Source organism: Rhipicephalus microplus, chromosome 10, assembly GCF_043290135.1.
Source record: "Rhipicephalus microplus isolate Deutch F79 chromosome 10, USDA_Rmic, whole genome shotgun sequence".
Taxonomy (NCBI): domain Eukaryota; kingdom Metazoa; phylum Arthropoda; class Arachnida; order Ixodida; family Ixodidae; genus Rhipicephalus; species Rhipicephalus microplus.
Genome location: NC_134709.1, coordinates 33399863 through 33412544, shown reverse-complemented (window position 1 = coordinate 33412544; position 12682 = coordinate 33399863).

The following is a 12682-nucleotide window of genomic DNA, read 5'->3' as shown; positions in this document are numbered from 1 at the left end:
CTGACATCTAATAGTCTACAATGCAAAGTCACTGGCAGTGTTTAGATCATCACAGTAGTAAATGGTACTAAAATAATAAATATTTCTCATGAACATCATTTGCAGGTAGGGGATTTAGATCTTACTGTTGGCTGGAATGCCTGAGTGAGGCTTGAATTACTAGGTTGATCAAGCTCAATATGGAAAGAAGTTCTTGCGTAACAAGTCAAACGGCACATTTCAATCCTGAAGATGTTGCAGTTTCATCCAAAAGGTGAGGCTTTGATTGCGGGCGTAGCAGACTATTTCACGAATACACAAAATAAGGTTTGTTGCATCTGTGTGAATTGCTGTGAACATTCGATTATCAATTAAGAGTGGTTTCGACCGCACGCAACCAGTGCCAGGCTATCCAAGGACACGCACTTGCCCGCCATTCCATCACTAAAACAGGCAAGTGTGATGAAGTTATGGAATTCTCAGTTTGACAGTGGTGTCCTTGCTACTGCACTCTCAGGTTTCGATTACCACAGTGCCTGACATGATTGGCTTTAACTGCCCACTGGTCTCGCTGCTCATGCACCTTGATTTAGTGAAAGACCAATGCCCTACGCTTAAACACTTTTGTAGATAACTCTGCAATACTTTTCTTTCAAAGTTGTAATGGAAAATATATCAAACAAATCGAAGTGTCTTATTGGATATGATTAGTGTACTCTGTTTATCATCATCGTCAGCTAGGCTACGCCCACTGCAGGTAAAGACCTCTCTGATGTCTCACCAATAAACTGGGTACCGTACTTGCACGCGTTACACGCTGTGCACATTTCTTCTTGGTTTCGACGAAGATGTCCTTAACACCTGTCTGGTTCCTGGCTCGCTCTGCTCCCTTCTTGTCGCCTCTAACGCCTGTGCGTATTGCATGTTTTTTTGTCCTCGTCGGATTGTGCGCTTTCAGTGCTTTGATCATGTCATGCGGCCCCGTTGCGGTGGTCTAGTGGCTAAGATACTCATCTGCTGACCCGCAGGTCGCGGAATCCAGTCCCGGCTGCGGCGGCTGCATTTCCGACGGAGGCGTAAATGTTGTTGGCCCGTGTGCTCAGATTTGGGTGCACGTTAAAGAACCCCAGGGGGTCGAAATTTCCGGAGCCCTCCACTACGGCGTCTCTCATAATCATATGGCGGTTTTGGGACGTGAAACTTCACATATCAGTCATCAATTGATCATATCATGCCAACACGTCCAAATCGCCACAGTATGGATCGCTGCTTTAAAGAGACACTGAAGAGGAAAACGATTTTTCGTATAATAATAAAGAACAATGTCGCCATCCTAAAAACACCACTCTTATCGTGATATGACCTTTGGTAAGGGAGAAAATTCGCGAAAAGGATATGCAGGTGGAGATGCCACATTGTGGTTCTTGCACCAAACACGGTGATGTCATACCTTTGAAGGTGTCTGCAAGGTCCTACATAGCTTGTAATCTATAAAAAGGAAGTACATTGTCGTTTTTGGGCACCATATAGTACCAAGCATAAGAAGTTCTAGAGAATTTCATTGAGCCACTGTCGTGAATAACGAAAAGTACATTTTGAAACTTTTGGCGTGAAGAACTTTGGCGTGAAATTTTAATAAAATGAAACTTCAGCCTTGATTTTCTCTGCTAATAATGAACTTTTGATAGTGAAACATATGGCGTTAGAGTTCTCTGAGGGCAGTTTGTCAATGTCAACCAAGTCATTGTTTCTCTGTAGTGTCCCTTCAATGAGCAGTACTGTGTTCCGAGCGTGAAGGCCAAAATCTATTCACTAGACTCGCCGCCTGATTGTGTGGAGCATGTGTTTGTACCTAGACGTATGCAGGTCTCCCCTTGAGAGGGGGTGAAACTCCACTGCAGCACCCCCTTTTCCGACCTCCCTGGTCAAATCAAAAGGGAACAAGCATAGAGTTTCTTAATATACACTAGAGGGAACTCTGGCGCTAGTGTCTATGGGAGCTGCAACACACGGCACTTAGCGAACATGAGAATTATGGGCAGTACACACATTTGTCTAATTTTCGTACTTCTGGCCTGCTTCTGGCTCCGTGTGTTTGTGTGGCTTGGAGCTGTTTTTTCACGAAAACATAAATTAGCAAATGTCCACCGTTTCGTTCTTTCAAAACAAAACCGTAACCAGCAATAAACGAAGCCGCAAGTACGATTTGCCACCCACAAGTACGAAGACTAGGCAAATGTGTGTACTACCCATCATTCCCATGGTCGCTGAACGATCGCAGCGCCAGAGTGCCCTCTAGTTAATTTTGGAAAACTCTATCTCTTTCTCATTTTCGCACTGGATGCGAAAATGAGAAATGATGACTCGCTGTTCACCGTGACTTGCCTTTGGTCCCAGACTTTCCTGGGTCAAAGGTGAGACATGAGCAGTTTGTGGAATACTACAACAAGGGTTCCCGGCCACCATTATTGTAAAAAACTTGCATAGTCGTAACCCTGCACATGTAAAACAAGAGACGGACAGGTGCTGCAGTAAGGATATGGGTTCATTTAAAATAAAACTGCTCTAATTTACTTACAAGGGAACATCACACGAGCGCGGGTGCTAGCTGCCAGTAATGTAGCCAGCAACTTTCTTTCGGCAGGGGAGGTTGCATATGTCTGTGCACATGTTTTTATCTGTGTGTATATATAAACACTTGCAAAATTATAAATTTTGGCGGGGGTGTAACCACCTCTCCCGACGTACCGTGTATGCCCCTGTTAACTGCCAACAAAGCTGTTATAGTGTGCACAAATTATAGCTTATAAAATGGGAGGGGAGGAGAAAAATTTGGTCGTGCGCACGGGCGGGGGGAAGGGGGGGGGGGCAGGCTCATATGCTGCCCAGTACAATTAGTAAGGGGGGAGGGGGTTCTATGACGATCCTTCACACTATCCCCTTCCTTATAGGGAACCCTGCCTGGGCATGCTTGTGGAGAGAAGGAAAACCAAGTGTAGAAAAAGAAAATTGGTTCCTGTTAACTATGATGTTTTCTTTTCTTTTTAAGATGGATTCTGACTAATTATGAGCTTGCATCTGAGCACATTGAAGATATGAAGCTGCCTTGGGGCTTCCGTGTTTTGGGGGTGGGGGGGGGGGGGGGGGGTTGGAGCAACATTTTGCGCATTGTGGCTAACTATACCCCCTCCTCGCACACACGCAGCTAGATTTCGCCTTCGGAAAACGTTTGCAGTCGCGTCATATGCGCTCCAGAGCTTCAGGATTAAATCTGTGAACTCTCACGTGGCACGCCAAGCAGAGCCAATCACGTATTTCAAGGCAAAGCTACACCTGTGCAGACACGCGTTGTGCAGGGTCGCTGCAAGCTGATTAATGCGGAATGAATTCTAGGGCGCCTCATTGACAGCGCTCTTTGTACGAAGGAACAAGCTGCCATCAAGGAGCTCTAAGTAACTCTATGTGGTTCCCATGGAAGATTAGCATCAGCATGTACAGCAACTCCGATTAATGCCACGTGCGTAGGCACCGACTCGTTGCATGTTGCTAGAGATTGACGCGCTCCGACGACGACGTGCGACACGTGCGATTCACGTGACCGCATATGTCTTTGCCGATCGACCAACTTCCTGGAGCGAGCGTATTCACCGAGCTCCGTATACTCAACCGGTGATGGATGGCCTGTCGCTGTCGCTCCGGTCAAGGCTAATCCGTGGCGCCGCTCCCGTATATCTCGACACTTGTCTTGTACCCTCGAATGCAAGCAATTCTTGGGGCTTCACATCTATAGTGCGTGGGTCCTCAAAGGGTTCCGTGGAATTCGGGCGTTCCGGCCGGGAAAGGCATATGTGAGGGTTCCGCGAGCGGTCAGTATGAATGCGACCTGCTCCTGTGTTACCCCCATTAAAACGACTCCGACAATAAATATTTTGCATTTAACGAATTCCACCGTGCTTCATCCGCACATCGAAAGTCGGCGGGAAGCGAGACCTTCATGCGCGGTATCAGCACTGCAGCAAGGCTTACTTAAGCATATAAAGATTTTCTGCACTAAGGTTTGTTTAAGACAGATATGAAGACGACTTAAAAAAAATTGCCCAGTGCGCCCCATGAAATTTGCGCAACTTGCAGAACCGTCTCGGCGATAGCGCGCGGAGCACTTGTAAACGCAGTTTCCAGGAACACGTGGGCGGGGATCAATTCGGTCATTCTGCAAATTCTGAGATGCGGAAGATGGTGAAGCCAGTTTACACAACACTAAAACTGGCACGCGGGGAGCCACAGAACACTTATGGGGGCGCTGTATACATAACTTGCAAGCGACGTTGTACGTAGTTCCTGTCTTCTGTCCGCCATTACCGAGCACACTTCATGAGCACGTCTCAACTGCGACCGCGCCGTGTTTACGTTTGTGTGGCAGATCGTTCGGCCTAATGCGGGTGTTTTCATCGTTTGCCTTGCGCGTATGACGAGGGAGAGTCGTTCGGGAGATTAGGCAGTGTTTAATGGGGAACTCTCATCCTCCGTGTCTGCGGTGTCGCACGTACGTAATGGCAACGCCTCCTAGATTTCCCGTGCCTGTCGGATTATCGGCGGTCACTTGGGAAGCGGCGGTCGTCGGAACTACGGTAGTGGCGCCACTCAAGTAGGGGTGTCTTCAAATCAGTTTTTACGTTTTTGGAGCCTATATGCAACAAAAATAACGTAAAAAGTATTAAAAAGGCGTAAACGTAATTATAATTAACCCTACGTAAGTGACGCCGTCATGCAGGAAGCAACTTTTTTTAATACAAGGCATCCTCTAAATTTAGTAGCAAACGCCAAAACTGCCGATCTCAAAAAGGCCAAGACAAAGACCCTTACCCCTACGTAGGCAGCGCCGTCATAGATGACCGGCGTTTCGCGCTCATCCGGCAGGCACAGGAAATTTAGGAGGCGTTGGTAATGATAAGCAGTGTTGAATGGGGAACTCTGGTCCTCCGTGTCTGCGGTGTCGCACGTGATGGGTGAAACAACTTCGCATAACATTTGGAAACATAACTTGCCTGTTATGACGTGACGCTCGCGAATGCGTACTTTTTTTGTTCATTCTTGAAGTCATTCCTCTTTATGCGTGCATGCGCCATATATGTGTTTCGCTTCTCGGACAGCTCTTTCGTGCGGTCGCACTGTTTCATGATCACCCTTGGCAAACAGCTTGAACGTCTCCGCTTCTGCACGGTTCTTCTTTATCTCACATAGCGCCCGTGGTGTCTATGTGTGTTTCTTTCTCTGTGTGGTTGTTGATTCGGCACGAAGTTGACTATTCTTTATTTCATTTACATTTATCGTGCGGCAGTCAAATGTCGCATACGTATACCGCGTTGTTGGCAAATGCGAGAGCCGCACAGCTTGACTCTGTGTTGACTCTGACACAGCTTGACTCTCAGCTGGGGGGGGGGGGGGGGGTGGGGGGGGCAAAATCAGTCCCATACGTCGATTTAAAGGGGCCCTCTAACACTTTTCACGATTTCATAGTTTTACGTGTTTTTTTGTAGGTGGTTGCGTACACTGACGGCTTAATAGATAAGTGCCGCAAGAACGGCAGCGATAGGATGTCGCAGTGCAAAGTTATTCAGCGTAGAGATATCAAAATGCGATTAAATGGATGCTTACCCTCAACTCGATTTTCGCGGGCTCGCTTTACCGTGTTTTCCTCGCCCTCTGACGTCGTAAGGCTGCCCAATGAAATGAACTGAAAGCTCGCATGACATATTGCCTGTTACGCCCAGTGTATTAAGGGACGCCTTTGCGATGGTAACAAACAATGTGGTACTTGAAGAGGGAACGAAACGTGCGAAAGCTTGCAATGACGTATATATATCAACGCTCTTACATTTTTTATTTTTAGTTTCTTCAAATAACGGCGCCCGGAGCGTCGCCAGCGGGTTTCCTCCAGCACATGGCGTGATCGGCGCATTCTTTGACCAGATTTGCAGTTTTCAAGCTGGAAAAGTGGAAGGGCCTTATTCTCTATCGCTTTGAGTGAAAAATCACGCTAATAAAAAAATAAATTCATAGTAATTTCTATTTTGATGCAATGCCACGATCACATTTAACGTTATACATTTATCCAATCATATGGCGGCAACCTTCTGGCGTAATTTTCGCTCGCAGTAGTTCTGGCGAGCGCCACTACGAGTGATGCACTCGGCACCGATGTTTTCAAGCGTTAGAGGGCCTTTTTAATAGAAAAGGGGGGAGCTCCGGCTCGGAGGCGGGAAGCGCAAATTCAACCAGACCTGTACTAGGGTGATTAGCAACCCTACCCGTACGTTCACACGATGGGGGAGGGGGAAGTTTGCTGTGAATAGTCGTCACAGCCCCCCCCCCCCCCTCCCATCTGAAGGGAAATCCTGAGCACGCCTGTGTCGAGATCGTATCCCAAAGTTTCGCGGCGTGACGTACTTGCAAGTAGTGTACATTCGTGGCTTTTGGCGCGGCGTTCACGTGCGTGGCACAGTTTTTCGTACATGCTGATTTGCCGTTTCTGTGTTCGTCAATTTTGTCACCGAAATGCGGAACAAATCGCTTTGTCACTCGAAAGAAGCATCACTCAAAAGGCTTACCCTTGTACGTACTGTACCGGCTGCCATGTTGGAGTGCGATTGACATATGTTTTCCTTTTTGTTTCGCAAAACTAGAACAGTCAGTCTTTTGCAGGTCTGGCTCTTTGCGCGCGAACACATCGCTCACGTGCTCACGCGCTCACTCATCGATCACGCGCGAACACATTGCTCACATGCGAACACATTTCTCACGTGCGGACACATCGCTCACATTTGCAGGCATGCAATATAGAAAATTAGCGGCGAAAGGGGATTACCCCCAAACGGAGAACCTGCGAAGTTAAATTTTCAATCTATGGTTGCCGTGCATTTACAAGAAACAACTCTAACAGGGCACTCGTGAGGCGGTCACTGACCAAGCAACCCTTTCTTTCCTTGAAGCCTTGAAGTAGCCTTCAATTGTATGACAGCAGAAAAAAAAAAATGGGGGAAGGGGGGACACAATATTACCTCCTTCTTCCTGCACTGTCAAATGCTGGTGTCTTTCTTTTTATATACGCGTAGTTCTAAATGAGTCACTGTGCCCTCAAATTTGGCTGCCACATGAACACCGGGTAACAAACCAGGACGTTAACGCTGCGAAAAATAACAGTCAACTTGCGTCACCAACACGTGACCAGTCTCCCGAACGGGGTTTCGCTGGTCGACCCTGAAGAAAACAGACGACGTCACGACACACAATTTTTTTTACGACACGCCTACACGGACAGTGATAAACGGTAAGGGCGTACTATTAAAAAAGGAAAGTTTGCTGTGCCTGGGCAGAGGGCAGCCAAGGTTAGACGCTTTGACCACGTGACAGTGCAATTTCGGCCATTCTTTTGTCAGCACTATCCATCTCCCAACTATATGTTAGCATAACATCCGCGTTTAGCCGTGAGAAAACTTTTAAAGTCGCGCGCGTGTTGTAATGCCTATTTTTGACCGTCCCTTTGTCCGCGCCTTTACTCGGCCTAATTGCGAGAACGTTTCGCACGCTTCGTTTCCTCGTCTTCATCGCGATTGCGTCAATAGCTACGCGGTGACGTCACGGTGAGGCAATAGCTACACGTCGCCTGGGAGAAAAAAAAATGATATAGGGGGTGCATGAACAGCAATGGTGACTACTCGAATTGAGAGCTTAATTTGTACAGAAGGACGTTAAATGGGGCTAGGTAAGTCGGGTTAATTAAGTGGTATCGCCATATTTCACGTGCCCTAGCTCACTTAAGCGGTGTAGCTATACCTATACTAGCACGCAATGTGGCGACAATGTCTAAGCAACTTTACCAATGTTGTGGTCATGAGTGTGCGCACAGTAGGTGCGGGGGGGGGGGGGGGGGGCTCCTATTCATCTAATAGGGAGGGGGCGCAATGTCACCCTCATACGCGAATCGATAAATGTCCACGCGTTAATGCTGAGACGAACCTTCGCCGAACTCAACCTTCGACAGTATATTTAAAACAGGGAACAAAAACATAGAAAAATACGGCAGTGGTACACGATGTTTGTGGAAAGTCCCATATCAGTGCATGCAAATGATGACGCGTGTCTGTGGCCTCGACCATGACCTAGTTATGAAGTTTAACTTCCTTGCAGTGATACGGACGCCAAACACATGGGCAAACTTTCAAGTATAGCGATGTTTGAACACTATATACGGTGTTATCAAAGATGAAAGGCCGGATAAACGCCCGAATTCACGGCAATGCGTACGAAGAAAGAGTGCGAATGTGCGAAGCCCTTCACTGAACTTTATGTGACACCTCACCTCCCTTAATATAACAATAAATAGAAAAATAATTTCTCTCGTGGTGAAGTACAGGTTCAATAACATTTATTAACACGAGAAGACACCTGGTTAGTGATTGTTAGGAAAAAAAGAAAATAGGATACAGGTGCTAGTTTACGCCCGGACCGGAACAAAGTTTTTCCATTCCAGTGGAAAATAGGTGGTTACCCTAGGCGTGCTTCAGGGGAGGCGAAAGTTCTTCAGCAGCGCCCCCCCCCCCCCTTCATTGGTGGCTTAAGGGGTGGCCGCTCCTCCTCCCCCCTTTCCCTGGGCGCACTATTATGGTGGTGACGTCGCTTTTAGGTTCCCGCACCGTCTCGCCATGACGTCACAGATTATTGCGGAACCTACTGGGTCCTACGCAATGGTTCGTCGTGAAAAATGATTTTTCATTGTGTTCCAGGCGAGACAAAGTGATAGCAAGTTTCAGAACATATCGCTCAACCAAATAATGTGGACAACATGTGCAAAAAGACTGCGAAACTCTTGTCGTTGGAATGACGTTCTAGTGCCGAAGTTTTGGCTCAAAATTCTAGTGTGAAATAAGGCAACTACAATTACTTGCTCGCCGCATAACTCTCCTACAATGGAATACGCCGGGTTTCTTGAACACGCTCAGGGGCGGCGCCAGGATGTTTTTACTGGGGGGGCAACCACGAAAAGTGAGTTCCTCCGGGGGGGGGGGGGCAAGCTAGCTCTGCTCCTACTAGGTTTTCAATATATGCTTCCGGGCACTTGGGTGGGCATAGGGGGGGCAGGCGAGAATTTTGGGGGGGCTCCAGCCCACCCTTGCCCCCCCCCCCCTGGCGCCGCCCCTGAACACGCACCTGTATTCGATCGACCCAAACTTGTAACTTCGTTTTCCATCCGGGCCCCACGATGCGCTGAAACTTTACTGTGTCGTATGAGGTTGAGCGTGCACATGGCATTTACGAATGCGTAATCTCGTCTCCTAGGAATGGCAAGCACTTCGGCATGCAACACCTACGCCTGCAAGGAAACGCTCGAGCACGTTCTATGCCATTGCCCAGCATATCATTCTGAACGACGCATTATGGAAGCCAAGCTCTGTCAGCTGGATTCACGGCCGCTTACAGAATACAAGATCCTGGGACCTTGGCCAACGGTTTCCCATACGCGCAAAGCCACGAAAGCTCTCTTACTTCTTAAGGACCACCAGACTTCAAGACCGTTTGTGAAAGTACATTGTGAGACCGCACTGTGTTGTCTCGAGTTGAACATTGATCCTTCTGATTCTTATTTCTCTTCTTTTCTATCTCTTTCCTTTCTATTATTCTCCCTTTCCCCCACCCTAAGTGTAGGGTAGCCAACCAGCCAAGCTTGGTTAACCTCCCTGCCTTTCCTCTCTATTTATCTCTCTCTCTTCTCTTTTTTGGCCGTTTTGGATTGCTGCATAAAAAATGTCGCATCTGACGCCAAAATAGTTGCGTTTTATCCCCAAAGCGTTATAAACGCATGTTATAAACGTATACGTTAGTATGGTAGTAATAGGAGGAGTAATACTTTATTCCGGTAAAAGGTGGAGGCTCCCCGGATCGGGAACATGGCTAGGTTGCTTCCATCGAAAATGCAGTCGCCGCAGCCGGGATTCGATCCCGCGATCTGTGCCATGGGTCAGCAGCTGAGTACCTTAGCCACTAGACCACCGCGGCGGGGCCCACCAATACGTGTAGGCAGCGTATTTCATGGGGGTGACTTCGCATTGCTGGGCTACTTTTTACATGAGCCCATTGGCATTTTATAGCCGCTACCCGGGTGCGCGGGACGAAGGACTTTTGGCTGGCCAGGTCCGAACAGTCAAGCACGGCCGCCTCCCCCCCCCCCCCCCCCAATTCTCTCGGTTGAGATAGAGTTGGGGGCGGGGGGGGGGGAGGCTGGGTGTTAGCTGACATGGCCATACCTCGTGGAAGAATTCCGAGGACCCTTACCCACAGTATGGGTACTTCCCTAAACTGCAGGCTTGAAAATTTTCCGAACTACTGAGCACAGATTGGTTTTTGTGGTGGAGAAGTAAACTTTCCTCCTCCTTTGTGAATCCTTTGCAGGGCTTATGAAAAGTTGTACGCTTTAATTGGTAGTATTTGGTAGTAATAGGAAATGGTAGTATTTGGTGGCCACATTTGGCACTGTTCCAAGGTACGGACGGATGGATGCCGCGGATGTGAGTCATTAAAGGCTTTCGCCTTAAAATAAAATAATTGCTATAGCGTTTGGGCAGCGCACTCTGCCACCTTTATACAGGCCATCTGCTTACCTAACCAATGACAGCGTTCCCTGTCGTTTCTGCAGTGCCAGCGAGATATTATATCCCGCCTATAGGATCAGCCATGGGTGGATCGCCTGAAGAAGGCGTGTCGCGGATTTAACATGTCCCGGTACTGTTTCGCGGAATAAGGGAAATGAATGCAGAGAAGTCAGTCAAGCCGTCTTGCAGGAAGTTTTACTGAACGGGCCACTTGTGTATGGGTGTGTTACGTCGAGAGAAGCCGAGGATTGACGGCGGCATACTAACAGGTGCGTAGCGCGCTCATCTCTGACTGCTCCTTTTCCTCTCGTGACCACTGCCTCTTTCCTACGCGTCAACACGTGCGTCAGCTTTGTTGCATCGCCACATCCACGGTCGTAGTCAGAACTTTATCTTCGGGGGGTGCAAACCAGTGTTGCATCGCGTGTGCATGGACGAGGGGGAGAGCGATGGTGTAGCTTGGGTCAGAACAAGTACGGGTCAGGCATGAGGGGGTCAGGTGCGCCTTTTGCACCCCCCTGCCGACTCCCATTGCCACATCGGCTCACGCAACGTGCAGCACCCATTCGTTGATTGATATTTGGGGCTTAACGTCCCAAAACCACCACTTGATTATGAGAGACGCCGTAGTGGAGGACTCCGGAAATTTCGACCACCTGGGGTTCTTTAACAAGCACCCAAATCTGAGCACACGGGCCTACAACATTACCGCCTGCATCGGAAATGCAGCCGCCGCAGCTGGGATTCGATCCCGCGACCTTCGGCTCAGCAGCCGAGTACGTTAGCCACTAGACCACCGCGACAGGGCTGCAGCACCCATTCGAGAAGTGGTCCAGCATGTCGAGTACCGCGGTGAGTACATTACTTGTGTGCTGCAGTAGAGAGCCGTTTGGAACCCATTACAAATATATCATTAAATCATTACCTCCATGGCACCCATTTCTGAAATACCCTCTTACCGCTGCTGTGGTTTTCATGGTACTTGACTGCTGGCCTAGAAAGTCGTTGGATTGAATCTGGATGAAAGCAAAAGGAGCCCGTGCGCTTAGATTTAGGTGCTGAAAAGAAAACACAGACAGACAGAACTACAATCGCACACACACAAAACAAGTATATATGGTGGTCTAAATTTTCCGGAGCCTTCCACGGCGTGCCTTATAATCATATCGTGGTTTTGGAACGCAAAACCCCAACAATTATTATTATGCAATTCATTCTTGTTACACTTTTATCTTTTCGCGTGCAATGACATAGAATCAAATTAAGGGCATCGATCAGTATTCAAAAGAGTCGAAAAAATGTGACCAGAAGGCGCGTCGTAAATTAATTTCTAGCCCCGCCGCGGTGGTCTAGTGGCTAAGGTACTCGGCTGCTGACCCGCGGGTCGCGGGTTCGAATCCCGGCTGCGGCGGCTGCATTTCCGATGGAGGCGGAAATGTTGTAGGCCCGTGTGCTCGTAGTTGGGTGCACGTTAAAGAACTCCAGGTGGTCGAAATTTCTGGAGCCCTCCACTACGGCGTCTCTCATAATCATATCGTGGTTTTGGGACGTTAAACCCCACATATCAATCTTCAATTTATTTTTCCTGTTTGCAACAGAAAGGGAGCAGATACCAAAGGTCAAGTGGCTCGACAAAGACTACTTCCACCCTCTACAACGATTCAGTCGTTTGCGAAATGTCCTTTCCGTGAAGATGTATCTACTAGCTATCACTCGCGCAATCACGAAGTAGTTGCAAGCTGGGCACGCAGTTTCCGGTTTTAAACTTTCTGCCTTTATCGAGGCGATTATAATACTGAGCGATTGCGCATATGTACACTCCACGAATTGTGCAAGCAGATAAGACCGGGGGGAGCATGAACCTGGGACCGAACCGGCGAAACTCTGCGGTGTCACGGATATGAGACGTCCTGACACGTTGTCATTTCGAAGATATATTCTCTATGGCAGTCAGACACATGGCGTTGTTATGGCATATCTTATGTGTCATTCAATTTCCGGAGTCATCTACACGGCGTCTCTCATAATCATATGGTGGTTTTGGGACGTCAAACCCC